Below are 21,755 nucleotides of genomic sequence, written 5' to 3' on the forward strand. Positions count from 1 at the left end.
AATCATCTGTGAAAATAAACACTTATTGCATCTTTCATGAATTAAACCAATTTCAAGCAAAAACCTGTCAGAAGATACCATGAAAGAATGGGATGCCTGGTGGCTTAATTGGTTAAAACTCTTGCTTTTGGGTCAGGTCATGATCTCAGGATTGTGAGATCGAGCCCCTCATTGGGCTCCACGCTGGGTGTGAAGCCTGCTTAAGATTCTCTCTCTTCCTCTTCTTGTGCTTCCTCCCCCGTCTCTCTCTCTCTCTCTCTCTCTGTCTCTCCCTCCCTCTCTCTAAAAAAAAAGAAGATACAGTGAAAGAAAATGTCCCTTTATAAGAGTAATCTATAAGTTAAAATACCAAGGAATAAACATAATAATAAATGATCCAATCCTATATGAAGTCACATTTTAAATATTACTAAGAGCCTCAATGGAAGACATGAACAAACAAAAAGGTATAGCAAAATCTTGAACAGATAGACTCAACATCATAAACACGTAAATTTTCTCCAAGTTAATTTCTAAATCTAAATGAAATAAGGTTTTCTTTTAACTTAATAAGCCGACTCTAAAGTTCATGTGAAGAAAGAACAAACAAGATTAACTATGAGAAAGAAGTACCATGAGAGTAGGCTAGCCCTACCAGATGTTAAAACAAACTAAAAAATCCTAATAGTGTGATGGTGGAGTATAATTAGACAGACAAGCCAAATAAAAAGTCCAGTGTAAAGTCCAACACACATAGAATTTAATATCTGATTAAAGGTATCATCTTAAATCGGTGAGGAAAAAAAGGACTATACAATAAACGATGTTAGAGCAATTGGAAAGTCAAATGAGAAAAATAACCTATACTTACACTTTACACTTTACAACCAAATGAATTCCAAATGGAGTGAAGATTTAAATAATAATGAAGTCATAAAAGTTCTGAAAAGAAATATAGGGAAATTCCATTATAATCTCAAAACAGAATAGCCATATATGACTCGAAATCTAAAATCATAAAATATATTGATAGTTTCAGTTATGTAATATCTAAAGAAATTGGCTTAGGAATAAGTACTTAGGAAAAAACTTAACAAAGGAAGTGCAAGACTTATATACTAAACCCCAGAAAACATTAGTAAAATAAAATTTAAAGAAGACCTAAATAAATGGGAAGATATCTTGTATTTATGGGTTGGAAGACTTAATATTGTTAAGTTGGCAATATTCCTCAAAATGATCTACAGATACAATGGAATCTCTACTAAAATTCCAATGGCCTTTTTTGCAGAAATGGGAAAGCCAATCCTCAAATTCATTTGGAATTACAAGGGGCCCTTAGTAGCCAAAACATTGAAAAATAAGATCAAAGTTGGAGGAATTGTACTTCCTGATTGTAACACTTAGTACAAAGCTACAATGATGAAAACAGGGTGGTTCTGCCGAATTACAGAACTAGTGAATTATAGAATTACAGAAAATATTTGTAGATCATATATATATACATATATTCACATATATATTCATATATAGATCTCGTATCTGGAACACATAAAGAACTCTTACAACTTGGGACGCCTGGATGGCTCAGTGGTTGAGCATCTGCCTTAGGCTCAGGCTGTGATCTGGGGGTCCTGGGGTCGAGTCTCACATCGGGCTCCCCACAGGAAGCCTGCTTCTCCCTCTGCCTGTGTCTCTGCTTCTGCTTCTGTTTCTCTCATGAGTAGATAAATAAAATCTTTAAAAAAAAAAATAAAAATGGGCAAGGGTCTTGAATAGGCATTTCTTCCAAAACAACGTGTAAGTAACCAAAAAGCACAAGAAAAGATGTTCAACATCATTGTTCATTAGGGAAATGCAAATCAAAACCACAATAAGATACTACTCCAAAGCTACTAGCATGACTATAAAAAAACAAAACAAGCAGGAGAATGGAAAATAACAAGTGTTGGTGAGGATATGGAGAAATTAAAACCATCATACATGGCTGGTAGGAATGTAAAATGTGGAAAATAGCTTGCTAGTTCCACAAACACTTACACATATAATTACCATATTATCCAACTCAAATGTCTATCAATGAATCAATGGGTAACAAAATTTTGTGTATATATACAATAGACTATTAGCCATACGAAGGAATGCAGTACTGAGACATGCTACAAAATGAACCTCAAAAACATTACACTAATTAAAAGAATCCAGACACAATAGTTACATTTTGTAGGATTTCAGTAATATGAGATGCCCAGAATAGACAGAGACAGAAAACAGATTGATGGTTGCCAGGGACTAGAAGGACAGAGGAATAGGAAGCGAGTGCATAATGAGTATGGGATTTTCTCTTAGGATGATAAAAATGTTTGGAGCTAAATAGAGGACATAAAGTGTACATAATGTTGTAAACTTTAAAATGGTTAATGCTATGTTAATTTTTTCTTCAACAACAGCAAAACAAAACTAGTATAAATTATTAACTTAAAGTCATGCATCAATATTGGTTCATTAATTGTGACAAATGTGCCATAACAATGTGAGATGTTAATAATAAGGGAAGCTGGATGTGAGGTATATGGGAACTCTATAACTATGTAAATTAAAGAGTTAATTTAAAAAGAGAAAAAAAAAGAAAACCAAATTAAAAGACCGATGACAAACTCAGAAAAAAAAATCTGTAACTCATTTGTTCAACAAAGGATTAATTTTCCTGATTTTAAGGGCTCCTAAAAATTAAGAGGATGTTCATACATCCAATAGGAAAAAGGCAAAAGGAAAATTGATCAACAGTAAAACAGTTCCTCCACAGCTAAACACAAATGTCTCTTAAATGCCTGAAGAGATATTTAACTTCTCTCATAAAAAGAAAAATATGCATTAAAAACCACCCTGTTGGGATCCCTGGGTGGCGCAGCGGTTTGGCGCCTGCCTTTGGCCCAGGGCGCGATCCTGGAGACCCGGGATCGAATCCCACGTCGGGCTCCCGGTGCATGGAGCCTGCTTCTCCCTCTGCCTGTGTCTCTGCCTCTCTCTCTCTCTCTGTGTGGCTGTCATAAAAAAAAAAAAAAAAAAAAAAAATTATATAAAAAAAATATTTAAAAAAAAAAAAAAAAAAAAAACCACCCTGTTGTAACATTTTTACTTACTAGAAGACAAAAATCAAAAAGTTCAACAACATTACTCTTTATTAAGGCTGTGTGAAAACATGCTGGTATATATGTAAACCTGTTTAGCTAGTGGAGGATAATTTATAAATATCTATCAAAATTACAAATGATTGTACCCACTGACCCAGAAATTTCACTTATAGTAATCTACCTTACAGATATCCTTACATACATAAGAAATGACATATGACCAAGTTTATTCATGTCAGTGGCATTTTTAACAGCAAAAGACTACAAAAAAACTAAAGTCCATCAATACGGGCCGGACAACTATTATTTATGGTACATCCACGTAATGACAAATGATGCAGCTTTAAGAAACAGTGAAGCAATTCTCTACCAGCATAAAAAGATGCCAAGATTTATGAGTAAGTGAAAACAGTAAAACAGTATGTATGAATGTTAATTTTTTTCTGTACAAAAAAAAGAGAGAGATAGAAAAACTACATATATACTACAACTATATATCTGTATTTAATTGTGTTTGGATCACGAAACTCCAAAAGATATGGGATAATGGCGGTTACACAGTGGAAGATGGGTAATGTACTTAGGTTGACTAGGAAAGCATTGAACGAATAGTGTGGAGGGGAAGCATTTGATCAAATATTTATTTCAAATCATGTGAAGTAGTACCTATTTAATAGAAAATATTTAAGTGATGAAGCCAAAAAGAACTTATAAAGTGCATAATAATGTAGACTTTCTCAGAGAAAGAAAAACCTACAACAAAGTCACTGCATCTAAGACTTCTAGTTTGACAGAAGTACCCCCAAGAAGTTGTATCTTCTTTGACCTGGAAAACCGAGAACATGGGCTTTTCAGGGAGCCACAGGGCTGGTCTCCTTGGACAGATGATTTTCCCTGCTCAGACTCAGCTCTCTCTATTATGTTCCCTGCTCCATCCCCAGTGCCTAGAACTCAGCCTACCGCCAACTAAGTGCTAATAAGAGTCTATTGAATGACTGAACTTGGGAAACTTCCATCACTATGTAAATTATTTTAGTGATGAATATTGGGTCAAGGAAAAATGGGAAAGATTTTCTTTTAATGAAATGTCCACTGTACCTTAACAACAGTTTTTAACCGAAAAACATAAAATATTTTTCAGCCATTCAGAAATCAAATATGTCTCTGTGGGTCAGCTTTAGAAAATATTGTCTGACTATCCAGGGCCCACTAAACCCCCCAAATCCTAATTTCCACCTAGAAAAACAGGAGGAACTACTTGCATGGTTTTTCTTGGGTTCCTTAAAATGTGCCTGGTATGAAGAGCAAGAAAAGACTCTGATTGGTGGAAGATGACTGTATCTCGGGGGAGGAACAAGTGAAGAAAGCTTGATTCTACTAAGTGGCTTTTCTTCCCAGCAGGGGGATATTTTGCTTTAAAAAAAATAATATTTGAGCAATTTTGTGTGTATTCTTCATGTCCTTGGGAATTTGATCTGAATATATCAAAATATGAAATTAGAACTAAATCAGAAAATAAGACAGCCATAGGACTTCCAACATGAGAATAAAAGGTAAAAAGGAGAAGAATATATTTGGAAGTGTTCTAAGATTTCAGTTCTAATGAGAGTCTGTGACTGTGACTCATAAGTCTCTCTTATTGTCAAATGTCAAGAAAGTACATTTGGATCTTTTAAGCTCAGAGCCTTTATGATCCACCACTGGGCCATGAGATGACTTAAACATATTTAGGAGAAGTGGCCCATATCAACTATTTGCTCTGATTTTTTGGTGTTGTGTAGCTGAAGGATTTTCTAAAATGTTCTACTTTGAGATGAAGACATGTCTAAGCAATACACCCATCAATGCGAACAGATTTCTCTTTCCCTCTCAGAATAGTTTTCTTGCTATGATAGGCTTTGAGTTGGGCTATTTGTGTATCCAGGTATCACCCATCTCTGTGAGGCAAAAATGTAATGAATTCAATTCTCTAGGGAAATTCAGCTCATTTTCGTGAGTACTGAACTCATTTGGGGAGGGTTTTTTTTTCCAGGAGAGAGCAAAGGCTATCAAACTTATCTATCCACAATATCCAGTTGCATAGACAAATATTTCAGTTAATATATGTTAAACCAATTTCTCAGGTAATGTTAAAAAAAAAAACGCAGCAACATTGACAAGTGGATAGAAATCACTCATCTTGACAAGTGATTATGTAGATTAGGAAAGATGCTCTGTACCGCTAAGGAATGGGGACTGGAAATAAATCCCCTGTTGATATAATGGATAACATGACAGTTGTGTTCTCTTCTATGTTAACTCTCTCAGAACTCACATTTAAGCCCCATCCCATCACAGGCAAAGACAGGGAAATGTCATGAGAAATAGTCTGAGGTCGCAGGTACTTGGAACCTCAGAGATACGGCCAAATATATATGACTTTCAGGCCTCCTGAGATACTATCTATCCTCTTAGACTTTGCTCTTAGGCATTTGTAACTCAGATCTCAGATCTTTATAATTGTTTCATTCTGTCCATATTCACACTCATGTCTACGCTGATATGAAGTTGGCCAATGTAAAGTAGAATCTGTTCCTTTGCAACTTTGAAGTTTGACCAGCTACTCTCACCTTCCATATGCCCTTTCCTCTGGATTCAGTAGCATTTATAATTGTGCGCTTCGGTATCATTATGTGGTGTTTCTTGAGCATGGTCATTGTTTCTTCAACGAGATAGAAAGCCTTTTAATGGCATCGCCTCTGTCTGGCACTTTAGGGGCTGGTTACCACTAGTGACATCTTATTGGTATCTGCACTTAAGAATGTGTGAAAAAGAAGAAGGTTCTGGTAATGTAGCCAAATATTTCCTGTGAACCAGAAACGACATCTCACACATCTTTTTAACGGGCTTTATATTTGCGTTTAGAAATGTATGCTGTTTGTCCTTTCCTATCAAAGACATGGATTTTGTACCATTTCCCATCCCAGACGATTTAAAGGTGGATGTGAAGCAAAATAATTATGAGTTAAACATGATCTAACTTTCCACATATATATATATTTTTTTAATGGAGAAAGGAAAAACCAGGAAAGAAATCTACCATCAGTTCCTTGGGAATGTATCTAGCCCCAGGCCCCAGATGGTATAGATAATAAGGTTCAGAAAATGCTCCTCTTTGGGGCACCTGGGTGGCTCAGTCAGTTAAGCATTTGACTCTGGATTTTGGCTCAGATCATGATCTCAGGGTCTTAAGATCAAGCCCTGCATTGGGCTCTGTGTTGGGCATGGAGCTTGCTTAAGATTCACTCTCTCCCTCTCCCTCTGCCCTTCCCCACTGCACGCGCACATGCTCTCTCTCCAAAATAAATAAATAAAACCTTTAAAAAAATGCTGCTCTTCTTAGGAGCTTTTGTTCTTAACTTGAACTCCATGAATGGGATTCAGGGGGTCCTTGAACATTCTGCAAATGTTTTCTGCAAATGTTTATAAAACCTGTGTTTACAAACAATTTACTGAGGAAAGAAAGGAATTTTTACATCATATTCTCAAAGGGTCCAATGACTCAAATATTAAGAACATTGATTTAGAATTTACAATCCACTTACAAATTATTTTAGATGGATCAAAATAAATATTGCAAGTTATTTATTCATCTATGTAGTATTCATTTGTGGGGTACTTCAAGATGCCAAGTGCTCTCCTAGTACTGGGGAGATGATGATGAGTAAGCTCATAGGAAGAGAATGGTGGAAATATTTCGTGAGAAAAGAAAACCAAACAGAATGAGGTCCATAGTGACTCTCCTTTAAGTTTTCTGACAACAATTTGACACTTTGTTCTTGGGAAGGTTGGTTATCACTACTAGTATATACTTTTAATTGAGTTACTATAATAACTATAAATCATTTCAATTAACATTAACTTCTATTGTGGCAGATATAATTAAGAATACATATGTGACTATTTCTGCCTTTTATAATGAGCTTTCATAGTAATCACTATTGGAACTACAGTATTAAGTATAATTACTAAGTAATCTACTAGAACACAGAATTACTTTATAATTATATGATATTTTCCTAAGCATATAGCATGTAGTTACTTTGGGAGTGAAGCACAAGAGTGACATTTAGCAATCTATTACATAATTGATGAAATCTTGCTAATAAATGTGAGTTAACATCCATAAATGCTGGGCATTTAAAATTCCAAAATAAAGCCACTCAGCCTTTGTCTTTTCTTTTTCTTTTTGAAAAGGAAGACACCTTATTTTAAAACCTTCATTCCAAGGTGGAAAACCATCTGAACACATGATCATTAGAGTCCAGAAACAAAGCAAGTGGCATGGATTGTCTACATTGCAAAGTGTGTGTTTAATACACTAGAATGGGATTTTGAACAAACAGTTATATCTACAGCTAACTTTTTGGCAGGTAGTTCTAAAAGCTTCCAATAGAAGCTTCGAGATGTGTTTTCCAAAAGATATTTCTAGCTAAGAAAATGTATTTTCTATAAAAATGCTAGAAAAGCTCTCAATTTGGGTTTGGTATATTTTCATGATGGAAATCAGATCAGAAATTTAATGGGGAAAAAAAATAAAAAATAGAAAACATTATTCTTTAAAGAAGAATCCTTGAAGGGAGTAGTGTTTCCTCAAGGTCTGTGACTTATTACTTAAAAAATAATACCAAAATATTAGAACAATCTATAAAGCAGGAACAAATAAAGCAGGTAGCAATGCTCCAATTTTAGTGGCATAATTAGAAAACCAAAATTATTTAATAAGGTGCATTAAAATTATTTGATAAGGTGCTACTGCAACAAATTACCATTAAACTTTGATGACTTAAAACCACAGCATTTTATTCTTTTACAGTTCTGGAGGCCAGAAGTCAAAAAATCAAAGCATTGGCCAGGTTAGTTCTTTAACCTACCTCAAAACTTGTTGAGGATCTGTGAAATACTGAGTAAGTGCCCAAAATAAAATACTGTTGATTGTCTTTTTATTAAAAATTTCCTCATTAAACCAACCTGCCTTCTGTAAAGTCACAGCGCTTAAAATCTCAGGATTTTCCGTTAGGAAAGACCTGTCAACAAGAATTTGTAGGTATAATTGCTTAGCCTCCATTATTGGTGCTTGGGATAGAGAGGTTTTTAATTTTTCTTTTTTTTCTTTTTTTTCTTATTTTTCTTTTTTTGTTCTGCCTCAACTCTCAGTTTATTGACATTATTTGCAGACTGTTTCACCATTGCTTGAGTTCTTTTTAGAAGCTTAAAAGGAGAATCTGTTCTATGCTTCTAGCTTTCTTATCTTATAGATACATCACTCCAATCTCGGCTTCTAACTTCACATGACCTCTTTTTTTCTAGGTCTGTTGGTATCTATCTTCTCCTTCTGTCTCTTTCCTGGACACTGTCATGAATTTAGACTCCACTCTAATCCAGGGTGATCTCCTCTTGAGATTTAGTTTAATCGCATCTGCAAAGACTCTTGTTCCAAGTAAGATCACATCTACATATTTTTTGGGGGATGTACCCAACCTACTGCATAGGGCATCAATGTAAATATGATATTCCAAAAGGGGTCAGTGTGGTGAGATATCCATGGAAGGCCGAGAGCCTCAAAAACAAAGATCTTAGACCTGAAAATGATCTCTGATGATAATGTCGGCATTCTCTGGCCATTCAACTTATGAGAAATTACCACTACTTAGAAAAAGCAACTAATGTCGGGAAAGCAAAATCATTCAACAAGCATGATCACCCAGGATGTGATAAAAGAGAGGTCAGAATGTGAGTCTCTGGCCTCCCAATGAAGTGCTTTTTTCACTTCACCCTATTCAGCGGAGGGAAAAGGAATTAAAGGCGGTCTTTGGACTAGGTCAAAGAGAAAAGTGTAGAAGAAATCTCAGAATGTGACAGGCCAAGGAAATGGACTCTATTAGGTGGTATTCCTTGCTCTGGCCACTTTGATATCTCAGTGAGGTTATAATTTTATTTTTTTTTTCTTCCAACTGCCACTTTCCCCTGCACTCATCACTGCCCATTCGACCCTAAACACAGTGCTATGTACATATTTGTGAGTTGTGATGAACCAATTATAGGTGCCTGTCTTGGGATCCTGCCAGGGTTAGGTTGAAATATGCACACATTTTTGTATCAAGGGGACTTGTTTTCAAAGTGTGTATCTTGGTATCAGAGCTAAACAGCACTGACTGATTAATTGAACATTTAGAAACATACGTGCGCACTTTCGAAAACTGATCAAGGACATGCACATGGGATTCCAAGCAGTATTTCTAACAGTCTGTTAGAATTTAATCATTACTTTTGAACAAGGATGATACTGAAGACTTGTGGGTCATATGGTCTCTTTTGCAACTACTGAACATCACTGTTGTACCTGGAAAGAAGCAGACAATGTGCAAACCAATGGATGTGGCCATGTTTTGACAAAACTTTATTTCCCACAATAAGTGATGGACCTGATCTGGCCCATGGATTGGAGTTTGCTGACTCCTGCTTTTGAGCCAACATTTCAAAAACCATACTTAGATTGGGCATCCCTAGACTGTATATTCTGGGACAATTTTTAAACTTCCATCAGGGTTACCTCTTGTCCATTAGTCAGCAGTGCTTAAACCGTTGGCATGATCTCTCCCTCCTTTACCATCCAGAGCTAGACAATCTTTGTGACTGAGCACATTATCTCCACTCCTATCACTTGGTTCAAGGAAGTCCCTATTACCAAGCTATTTCTCCAGGCTCTTTACTTGCTTTCTTGCTTTTAATTCTTTCCTTCTTTGATATCTCTTGCAAACCATAGGTGGAGTCATCCTTCTGCAATATATCTCAGAAGCATTCAGTGAGTGAGGAATCTACGGAGTGACCTACGTTAAAGAGAAATATGAGTATCAAGATCCGTAAGAGGGAAAAAAAAAACAGAGAACGATATTTAAACTGTTAAACCTATTATTCAAAACTCTTGAAAGTCTGGTTGAGGTTGAATTTAAGACAGTTCAGCAAAAGGTGTGCGAAGTATTTAAGAGGGTGTGTTTTTGAGGAAGGCCATTGCTTTCAAATCTCAGCTCCATAAGTATGCGTTGTGTGCCTTGGGTGAGTTCTTAGCTCTTCCTCATCTGAAAATGGGGATAGTAACAGTTCTTACCTCAGCAGGTTGCTTTGCAGATTAAGGTGTGTTTTTTTTTTTTTTTTCAGATGTATACTGAGACATAGAAAGTGCTGGTATATTTTCTTTATTACTGTTATAATTACTGGTATCATATCATATACAGTCACACTGCTGGTGCTAAATAGTTATTGAATGTCTTTTATGAACCAAGTGCTATTCTAGGTGCTAGGAATGGAACAGTGAAAAGACAGACTAAGCCTCTGCCATTATTGTGTCCTATTAATCATGGGTTTATTTAACAAATATTCACCAAGCACCTTGGATGTGCCAGGCACTTCTAGGCACCATGAGAGCTGTTTGTGAGGGCTAACAAAGTCTCAGCTCTCATAAATTCATACGCAGTCATTTAGGTGTGGTTTCTTTATCTAAACTATGTGCTCCACCGGGTCAGTAACTAAATTTTCATCAGCCCATATCCTAAGAGCCTCAAAGGGATTATCACACGGAGACTTTATTCATAAATATCAAATTAATGAATGGATTCAGGGATGAGAGAATGAAATGAACATCTACATTCACTAGGTGAGGATAGGTTAGCACAAACTAATCTTGAATGAAGTTGAAATCACCATCCTTGTTAGAAACACATCACACACCATCCCATGAGATTCACATTGGGAATCCTAACATCCAACCTGCTTACTGATCTGGAGGCTCAGGTTTCATGGGCAGTGTGTGCATGTGCATGGCAGAGAGTAGGGTGGGGAAGACTCTTGCCAAGAAACAAGATTTCAAAGGGATGTGTTAAATAAAACATGAGGACTCTTTGTAGGATTTGCAAAAATAAAGGTCCTGGATAAATTACTTAAGTCAGTTTTGCTTTCTGCTTTTCGTAAGAATGAAATGATAAAAAGTGTAAAAGATCTGGAATCATAAAACAACCTGGAGACCATATCTAAAAGAACTTTTGAAGTCTTCACTAAATTAATAAACTGTTTTTTATTCTACTTGGAGTAAGAATGACACGGGAAGAAATATTTTAAAAATCTGGAATTTAAGAAAAAGAGGGATGGTTATCTAATAATACTTTTATGGTTATAGAAAGTAAATTATAATTAGGTGCAAGATCACAGTGTGTGCAAGATGAAGGCCATATTCAAATAATGATAGGAGAAAGGGGAGACATTAAGAGTTTTCCCTGTGTATGACTTGAGGAAAACTTGAGCTCCTTAGATGCTTTATTAAAGCCTGGAGTGTACTGCTCAATCTGGAAGATGTTTCCTTAAACTGTTTCAGAAATCCAGTCTGCCTCGTTTTCCTCAGCCATGCTTATGGGAAGCCTTATCAGCGAGGAAATGGTTTTATAGGGAAATGATTCTGAGACCTTTTGGCTGCCCCCACATGCAAACCATCAGACAGTGTGCAAATGGAGAACAGTAATGTACTCACAAATTGCAGGAAAAAAAATTTTTTTTATTCCTCCTCTTGAATAGAAAAAGGAGCACTAAAAGTGTCCCAAATCCTAGAAACCTCACCAGTAAAATAGGAATTACGTAAAGTCTGCACTAAAGCTCAGAGAAGAAGTTAACCACATTAGCCTCAATTGATAGAGTGCTTGGGGTAAAATTTGCGTTCTACGCTGCTACTGGCCTAAGTTTCCCAAGAGGAAAAAAAAAATGGCCCCAGTTGATATTTCTCCCTAGATATCCGAATTATGATCATGTGGATAAGTAGGAAACGGGAAGTTCCAGCAGCAGCCTGTTAACTGTACCTTTTGTTTATGGATTGGAAGATGCTTTGAGACTCAAACGTGGATTAGGGGTGCTCCAGAAAGGCCTTCTCATGTGGCCAGGATGGAGATGTGAGAGAGACTTGTTCTAGTAAGACCACCCAGCTGACGGGTCCCCACGGTAAGATGGCCCAAGTGGGCCAAGCTTTGGGTTTACTGGACTCCATTTTAACCAAGGGATGGAGCACGGATTGTGCTTTCTGGTCAGAGAGAGAGAGAGAGGGAAAGAAATTGCCTAGAAGGAAATCTACCTCATCCAGAGAGAAAATTTACATGAAATATGGTTATAACAAGATTATTTACATTCTATAGTCATTAGGGATAAAGAGGATACTTGCAGATCTATCTTCCTAAACAACAAATTGAAAATCCTTTGTGATAAAAATCTCTCCGCACTGTGATTTTCAGTGCTGTCAGATACCATAGAAAAATGGTGCCAAGTTAGCATATCTACTCGCTCAGCAACTGATGCATATTCTTTGGAATTTAGATACCAATGCTTGCTTTCAACCCTGTGTGTCTGTTATATTTTCTGCTTATTGTATCATGTGAATTTGTGTTTTGGGGAGACCAGACTGAAGTCTGGAGGACCAGCTTGTTTGAGGATATGATTTTTAAAACGACTTCTCCAAAAAGTATATCGTTATCTTGAAATGAATTTGGTGCTGATAGTTTCACACACACACACACACACACACAAACACACACACACACACACAGCAGGGGAAGGATAGGTTTGACGATCACTGTTTAAAATGACCCATGGCACTTGGGATGAGCACTGGTGTTATGCTATATGTTGACAAATTGACCTCCAATAAAAATAAATGAATGAAAGAAAGAAAGAAAGAATGAATGAATGAATGAATGAATGAATAAATAAATAAATAAATAAATAAATAAAATGATCCATGGCTTTAATTGACTCACAACTGTCTTTTTTGCATGTCACAGTGCCACTGATGTTCCGATATGTCAGTTATTTTAAGTTTTTTTTTTTAATGTGCGTTAATGGCTCATACCCAGAAAGATAAGTGGAAAACTGTTGTCAGTGAAGATGAGTATAATTAAGCCAGGATTTTGTACGTGAGGGAGACATTACGGTCCAGCTTCTTCCATCCCAGCATAGAGAGGAGATGATCCTTTCCCTCTATTCGTAGCATAGGAGATACGGCCGTTGTTGGTAGATGCTGATCGCAGACTCTCCTCGCGAGAGTGTCAGGCCAAATGGAAAGCCTCCAGTTGGAGTCCGCTTCTACCCTGAAAAGAGAGCTCACACTGGATGTGTGAAGACCAGAGTGGCTGCGTTATCCAGTAATTATGGACTAGCCAGTCAGTGACTTTGGAAGGAAGCTCAGGTTTAGAAAAGGAGAGTCATTAGCAACGGCTGCCTAAGCCATGGCGAGATTTAACAGACAGGACAGGGCCAGGGCTGCCGTCGGGTTTCCTACAATGATCTTTGGACAGAGTACTATGGTCAGAAAAAGATAATAAAGAGGCTAGAACATGCACCATCTGGTCTAACAGAAGGGAAGATGGAAAACATCAACGGGGAGTTGGAATTGTTATGGAAAGCCAGACGGTGAAGCATTGATTAAGATTATTTCGTTGATTAGGTGATATCCTGTGATTTATGCCGTGGACAAGGAGAACCAAATATTTTGTGAGTGTGTGAAACCAGGGTGTGCTACAGAGGTACAATTACATCTGACCCTGGGATTCAGAAGAACCCCCTGTTAAGCAGAAGAGGCCAAACGAAGAAACAGGGCTCCCTGGGAACATGAAAGGGCTGTTTGTGTAGAGAAGAGGCACAGGGGTCCAACTGATTTGCAAGTGTTGGCAGAGGGCCGGGGAGCAGCGGGAGTAGGAGATCACAGAGGGCTTCCTTTTTTTCAAGAAGACCTCAACGTTGCCAACTTCAGTGGCGCTCGAAAAGACACACAAAGGGAAACCAAGTCAATCAGGCTAGGACGATGGGACTGATGAAACTCAGAGAGGCCGTTTGGAACACTGCTTCCTCCGATTGGACGTCCACCCACGAGAAGGTGGATCTGAGATTTCCCAGGTTTCTTAGGCTAAGTAGAGGCATATTTTCTAGAGTAAATTTCTGAGGTTCAGTTTTCTTAGTGCTCTCTCTCTCTCTCTCTTTTATTCCTCTGTCTCCCAGTATGATTTTTAGTCCTTTTCAACAGCAGTATTTTCTTCCCAATGATTCGCTTCAACCTCCAGAATGAAACAATGCGCCTTCCTGACAGGCGATCATCACAGCCCTGTCACAACAGAGGAGATTCTCTTGTTTACCAAGCACTAGCACATGGCTGCCCCTCCTGTGTCAGAGCGAGCCTTTGTTATGGGCTTACCATGTGGCAGGAGCGGGGCAAAGCGTTTTATATATTTTAATTTCGATTAGTTTGATCTCAAAACAGCTCGGTGAAGAGGGAACTTTTATTATATCCACTTACAAATATATTTAGGAAACCAAGGCTTTCCCTAAGGCCATCAGCTAACATGTGGTGGAGTCCAAACTTGAATTCACTCAGATTTCCCAAGTCCTCACCGCACTACCATGGCTTAACGCCGTCTCAATAGTTTATCTCCAATGTATTATTTCAATGTTTAAGATGAAATTACAGAAGTTCGGAGAGAAGGATGATTTCTGTTGAGCACTGGAACTGGACTTGACTTCAGAACCTTGGGCTCCGAATCCAGCTCCTTTTCCCTCTTAACATCCCATGGCTCTAAATTTGCCTGATAAGTAATAAACACATCCTCTGAGAGAGAATACCATAAATGCATCTCATCTCTTACTTTGATACCTCATTTTTATGAGAAGCAAGTTTCTTGATGATCCAAACCCGTCATTTCTTTCTTTACAAGAGATTTGTCACATGGAAATATTTATAAGGTGTTAACTAATCATTAGAAAGTACTTGAAACACCCATTTTCCTTCTTGATGACAGCAAATGTCAACTGCTTCTTACACTAAGTACTACATATTCTAGATTGAGAGCTGGGGTTTGAACAGTATGAGCAACTGTTCCATTGCTTTGACTGGGCGTTTAATCTGAGTAAGAATTATGAAGGATATGCACTCTTATGATGTCACAGGTCAAGCACCTATTTCATCAGCGAGACGGCACATGCAAGTATATCCATTTGCTTCCCCATTTTACCCCCAAACAGTGGCAAAAGGATAACATCAGGCATCCAAAGTGTTACCTTCTGCAATTCATAAAGTTGCACTGAATAGAATTATCACCTTGAAATTACAGGGTAAAACTCCCTATACAAAAACAGATTAAAGACAAATTAGACTGTGGGCCAGGTCACTCTGATTGTTAATTAGTGATAATGGAAATACAATTAGCATAATGAGTTCCAATTACTGTATATGGAGAAATATGAGCATACTGCTTTCATAAATCTTGGTTCCAGGAAAAATAAAATGCATCTGGTTTAACAAAGCATGCCCTTCTCTTCTGCAGAAGGCTTCCTGGTAAATATCTTTTTGTGAAGCTAAATCCTTCTTCTGATGGGTTGTGATTTGGGAGAAAAAAAAAAAAAAGGCGACAGAATGGATTTGCCCCGTCTGATAGCTGAGCAGTTTTGTATTAGCTCAGCTTCTGCTTTAAGCTTCCTAGAAAATCTAACCATCTGTTTCTCCAATCGCAGGTTAAAAACATTGGGGAGAATCATGGACCATTGCATCCAATGTGCTTATTGTCTTTGAAATGTTGGTGAGCCCCCCTTTCTGCCTTTGATAAGCTGTGAAATTGAAAAGCCAATTATAGTTACATATTTACACAAATCTGAACAGCTTTTTGAAAACTCTGTGTAAGAGTGAGTGGATGAGAAACAACAGCTTTATACAGAGCTACAGTAGGATGCCTGTGGATGTGTTAATGAAGTTATTTTTAAAAGAGTTGCACTACTGGATCTGGGTATTTATTTTCACCTTGATCTTACACCTTTTCATAGCAGACACTGAGCTCTCTTGACTTTCTTGGAAGGTCCGTCAGCTGACAGCACAATATGCCAGTTGTGCTATCTTCTCCCTTCCAATCTCCCTTGCTACTTTTCATGCTATGAATGCTCAACTGTTGACGGATTATATTCTAGGGCTGGTTAAAACCCAGGCCCTTTGGCCAATGAAAGGTAATGAATGTGGACGGCTCAGCCCACACAGGTGACATTACACCTCGTACCGAGGGAATGTGCCAACTTCCTTGTTGTACCCTGTAAATCTGATAGATGCCATTAACCTTTTCAGCAAATCCCCGTGGATCACTGCAATGGTGAATCTCAGTAGTAATTGCTAAGACAAAAATGCCCCAGCATGCCTATATTCCCTGTAAGGATCTATGAAACAGGCAAGTTGGCTACTCAAGTGCCTTTTCCCCAACTGCTCCCTTGATTTACTTTCAGCTGTCTGTCCGTACCCAGGCTTCAGGGCTTCATAATCTTCCAAACACGCATGAGCAGCACATCTTGCAAAGTACTTAGAGCAATTTAACCCTCTTCTTTTATCCTGGATGGGATTTTGCTATAAAGGAGAACGGTTATAGATCTAGACCAGAGGATCTACTAAAATAGCTGAGTTCATTGAGGAGAAACCTTCTCGTCTCTACCTTTATAATTCATAGCACACTTTCCATGTGGGCTTTGACTGTGGTTGTCATATTTTTAACCTAGTCAGGTCTCCTCAGTCTGGAAGCATTTGTAAACTGGATTATTCAATAAAAGAAATGCTTGTCAGGCATCATTCTCCTTCAGCAGTTTGAGATGCTTTCTCTAAAAATGGCTTTCACACTATCACTATCTATCCTTGAAGCGCACGCATGCACGCGTGCACGTGCACACACACACACACACCAATGGAATCAAAATGATCATTGACTCTCTGTCAACCCATATTTATTATGAGAAGTATGGTAGACCTTAAAAAGGCAAGCTTCTCTCCCTACTATCTTTGTTATTAAAGTACATATTAGATCTACACTTCTTTATAGATTTGAAGAAGGAAAAGCAATGAATTGAGAGGCACGAGATATCCTGAAAAGAATGACCTCCTGGGTACTAGAAAGTGTCTCATCGACAGGCATAACAATGTGTACTTGATAAATGCCGAAAATAATGGATACTTGATAAGTTATTCCTGGAAGGGTCTAGGGCAAATCACTGAAACTCTCTGGGCCTTGTCTTACAAATAATATGAGGATTTTGCCTAGATGTTCTCTAGGATTCCTTTCGGTTCTAAAATTTTATGATTCTGAGGGCCTTAACCACCGAATCAGGAGAGGTGACATAAAGAAATGTTAAAGACTTGTAAATCTATCTAAACAGTCACTAACTTCTACCCTATACTGCTTAGAATTAGATTACGTTGTACCTAACAGAGGAGCCCCAGGCAGAAGAGCTCTGAATCTCTGTGCAGGATTAGCAGTCGGCACAGGGCTTCCAGCCTCAAGGACTATTCATCATTCAAGATGGCAGTTGGTACTCGAGCCATCACATCCATGTTCTGCACAGAGGAGAAAGAAATGGGGGTTGGAGACAAGGGTGAACCACTTAGACAGTCAGTACTCTATGGAGCCTTCCAGGAATCCCCACATAATTAATTCTGTTTATGTCTCATTGGCATCAGTAGTCGTGAGAGATCCTGGGAAACACAGTATTTTTGCAGATCTGTCATGGCCCAGGAAAAACTCCAGTTCTACTATTAGTAAGAAAGGAAAGACTGGATTCAGGTAGGCAACTGGTAGTAGCTGCCATGAAATCCTTCCTCTTTCATTTAAGCTATTTTTGTGCCATGCTCCTTGGTCCTAGAAAATGCCTCCATCAACATATGGCCATAATTGATTTCATTTTGTAACCATGGCTGTGGTGAGTCCTATTACAGTAACATGGATGTGTCACATCCGACCCACTCTGATGATACCTACTTCTGGAAAATCAAGCTGAAGGCCCTCTGCCATCTAGTCTATCACAATACAAATTTAAAAATTAACTTACGTTTTTAAGAATAATTCCCACTTGTAGATGACACTGAAATGAAAAGCAAAGGATTGTCGGTGTCTCTCAATACAGAGTTAACAAGAGTGTCGTATGTAATTGAAAATCAGTAAGTTTAAAAAAGTCTAGTCATTCTTTTAAAATCATCTGTATTTATGTAAAAATTGATTAGATTTTCCCATAACTAATTTCACTGAATTACAATAACAGAAGAATTATTTTACTACCTGCCAATATTCATTTGAATGAAAAAATTCATTAATGAGCTTTTTATTCTTTTCACAGAAAGATTCCCATGCAATAAAAAAAAAAAAATCAAAAGTCATCTGTAGTCTGTGACATATTCGTCAGTCTTCTGTCAGAGGACAATTTTTGTCCCCTAGAATCTAGCCAATGTCGTATTTTCCTCAGAAGTTCTGTTCATGATGTGAGCGGGCCACTCAGATAACAGCTTGCCAAGGTATTGATTCCAAATTAATTTTACTTCTTGGCAGTTGATTTTTAAGGGTCCCTACTTATTTTCTCCACTTGCTGTTTTGGGGTACAAAGAACAGTATTAGTGAATGGTCTCACCCAGTGCAGTTATTTTATGGAGGATAGACTTTCTGGCTCAAGGTTTCGGAGAATTGTGTTGATGAAACGAGACAGCAGAGGAGTAGATTGGAAGGTGATCTTTCGTCTTGGTCCCTGGTGTCCCATAAATCAGTTTTCTCCAGCCTTTAGAAAACAGAAAGTACCGAAAGGTTTTGGTCATGCAGTGAAAAAAAAAAAAAAAAACTGCATTTAGATTCCTTAAGTATTTTGGGCCAGTCGATACAGAACATCAGTTAGGGATTTGGGTCACAAGCAACAGAATCCAAATGGAGACAACGTAATCAGAAGAGAGTTTACTGGAGAGATACCAGGGAGTTCACAGAGCTGGAAGCAGGAGTGGAGAACCAGGCCCCCCAATGGACACAGTTAGGGCAAGTGAAGAGATGAGGGCAGCAGGAGCCATAGACGGTTTCCTGTGTGGCCATCACCGAAAGCTTGAACGTCAGTGGTTCTCCGTGTCTGCTTCTCTCTCTTCAAGCACAGAGAACCTTCTCGGCCCAGACAGGGCTGCGTAGTGCGCTCAGGTTAACAGCAACCTCAGGATTACACGAGTCGAGGTGATGTAATCCTCCTAAAGGATGCTGCTTTTGCCTTAAATATGATGAATGGACTGTGGCTTGTTCTTAAAGACAACGACAGACAGACGGACAACCGCTGTAAGGATACTTCGCAGACGCTCACGTGTGCAGGGGCGCTCTGGCCTTCGGGCCCATTGCGTATTCTGACTTGAAAGGTCTGGCCTGGGCCCTGAGATCCTGCAGTCCTGCCTCGCCCGTGATGCTGCAGGCCTTTGAGTTGAAGGCTTCATAACAGGGAGTGCCAGGGAGACAAGGAGCCCCCCGGTTCTCTTCCCACACACACATATTTTGTTTTGTTTTCTTTTTTTTTTAATTTTATTATTATTATTTATTTATGATAGTCACAGAGAGAGAGAGAGAGGCAGAGACACAGGCAGAGGGAGAAGCAGGCTCCATGCACCAGGAGCCCGATATGGGATTCGATCCCGGGTCTCCAGGATCGCGCCCTGGGCCAAAGGCAGGCGCCGAACCACTGAACCACCCAGGGATCCCCATATTTTGTTTTCATTGAAATACGATCGCATATGTTAAGATGAGGAGAAATTAGTCTAAAGTTCAATTTGTGTACATGCACCTGTTTAACTAACAACCAACACCGAGCATCGCTCTCTCCTTAGAGACTTTCCTCCCGCCTTTCCTTTGTCCTCCTCGCCAAGAGGGAACGACTATTCCGATTTCTATCCTCACAGTCTGCTTTTGCCCGTTCTTGAACTTCACGTGAGTGGAACCATATAGCATGTGATTTTTGTGTCCAGTTTATCTTGTTCAACCAATGGTTAGGAGATGCATCCGTGTATTTTTAAGTACCTGTGATTCACTCCTTTGTAGTATTGAGTGCTATTCCGTTCTGTGACTACGGCCTAACGGTCATCACTCCTCCTTGTGATGGACATTTGGGTTAGTACCACAATTTTGCCATTATGAATGAAACCGCTGTGAACACTCTCCTACGTATCTTTTTTTTTGGTGAACATATATTTTTCATTTTTTTTCCAAGGGAAATACCCAGAAATGAAATAGCTGGGTCATAGGTATGTGTGTGTTTAACGCCATAAGGGATTGACAAATGGCTCTCCACAGTGGTTGTACGTGAGCATACGGGCGTACGAGAGAATTCCAGTTGTCCTGCATTTGGCGTTGTCAGTCTTTTAAAGTTTAGTCCTTCTAGTGTAGTGATAAATCATCGTGGTTTTAGGCTGCATTTCTTTGATGACGATCCATGTTGTTCCATCCCACACAAACACATTTTCTCTTTCTTTTTCACCTAAGCGTATTTTCACCTTTAAATACAGTCTCCCTTCGAATCTATGGAGTGTTTTGTTTATACCCTGGACCCGTGATGAGATTTCAGCCTGACTCTTCGGTGCTCTTTTAGATTATGCTTACCTTTCCACAATCGCTGCCAACGGAGAATTTTGGTTTTGAGTATCTTAGCGTGGGCCGCTGGATATGGTAACAATATTTTCTCATTAAAAATAATGCCTAGTTCTTCCTCTGATGGTATTTAAATTTGCCATCCCAGGCTCTTGTAGTCAAATATATTGATAATGTCCCATGTGTGTTCTCTGACACTTGGGTGTAATTGTGGTGAACTTTGAATTCCCATCTTAAGGTCAGTTATTAACTATTGATGGATTCTCCTTTTCTCCACTTAATGCTAAAGTATTCATACTAACCAAGACAGATGGGAACGGCTAAGGAGTTTTTCAATGCCATTGCTGTGTAAGCTGTCCTTTGCTTCCCTCATGTGAGAAACTCAAAGCACTTTTGTGGAGAAGATCATTTATTCAAGGTAAAGGAAAAAAAAAAAAGGGAGAGAGAGAGAGAAAGAGAGAGAAAGAGAGAGAGAGAGAGAAACCAAGCAAGCAAGCAAGCAAGCAAGCAAGCAAACAAGTCCCTACAGGCATTGTCTAAACCCCAGTTTTCCAACCCCATCTACTTTTTCTAGAACCGACTTTTCCTGTCTTTAACGATGAGAAAATGGCACCTTTGACAACCACCTTGGCTGACCCACTTTGGAATCAAATGGGATCTGGATGGAAGAAGGATGGCCGGGACCTCAACATCCTGGACAAGTCACCCTGACAAACAACGGCACTGTTTTTGGATTTCCCAGGAGGCGGAAGAGTGCCCTCTGAGATTTATAAACACATCCATAATAAATGGGAGGCTGGAGTTTAAACTGTTATGGAGGCTCCTCTGCTGTGCCGCCGAGGTCTCGTGTGATTTAGAGAGGTGACATTTACTGTGTGCAGACCTATTATTCAGAGTGACTGTTTGTGTATAGACAATATTTTAAAATGGCTTGCTGTAGATGAAAAATTCTTATTAAGTCAGAAAAACAGTTTAAGTAGGTAACACTCTCTCAGTTTAGTCTGCTATAAGTCTTACTGTCTTGCCACATGGAAAGTGCTTGGGGTGGGAGGCAGTGACACCTCCCAGGTGCTGGCTAAAATACTACCTGCAGAGCGAACAGGATACGGGCTTCAGCTGGGACCACAAAACTAATTGTACAGCTGAAGTGAAACCGGTAGGCATTTCTGCAGGTGTCATCACT

At 38.7% G+C, this 21,755-nt stretch overlaps 1 long non-coding RNA gene across 1 annotated transcript in view; it reads left to right on the top strand.

Annotated features, from left to right (window-relative positions):
- The window catches only part of LOC140595876 (uncharacterized), a 60,074-nt gene extending 38,803 nt beyond the window's left edge, over positions 1 to 21,271 (top strand). The window contains exon 3 of the long non-coding RNA XR_011997819.1: positions 21,147 to 21,271. This is a non-coding gene — a long non-coding RNA (uncharacterized lncRNA). The remainder of the gene's footprint in view (positions 1 to 21,146) is intronic.
- Positions 21,272 to 21,755: the final 484 nt, after the last annotated feature.

This window comes from Vulpes vulpes, chromosome 16 (genome assembly GCF_048418805.1).
Source record: "Vulpes vulpes isolate BD-2025 chromosome 16, VulVul3, whole genome shotgun sequence".
Classification (NCBI taxonomy): Eukaryota; Metazoa; Chordata; class Mammalia; order Carnivora; family Canidae; genus Vulpes; species Vulpes vulpes.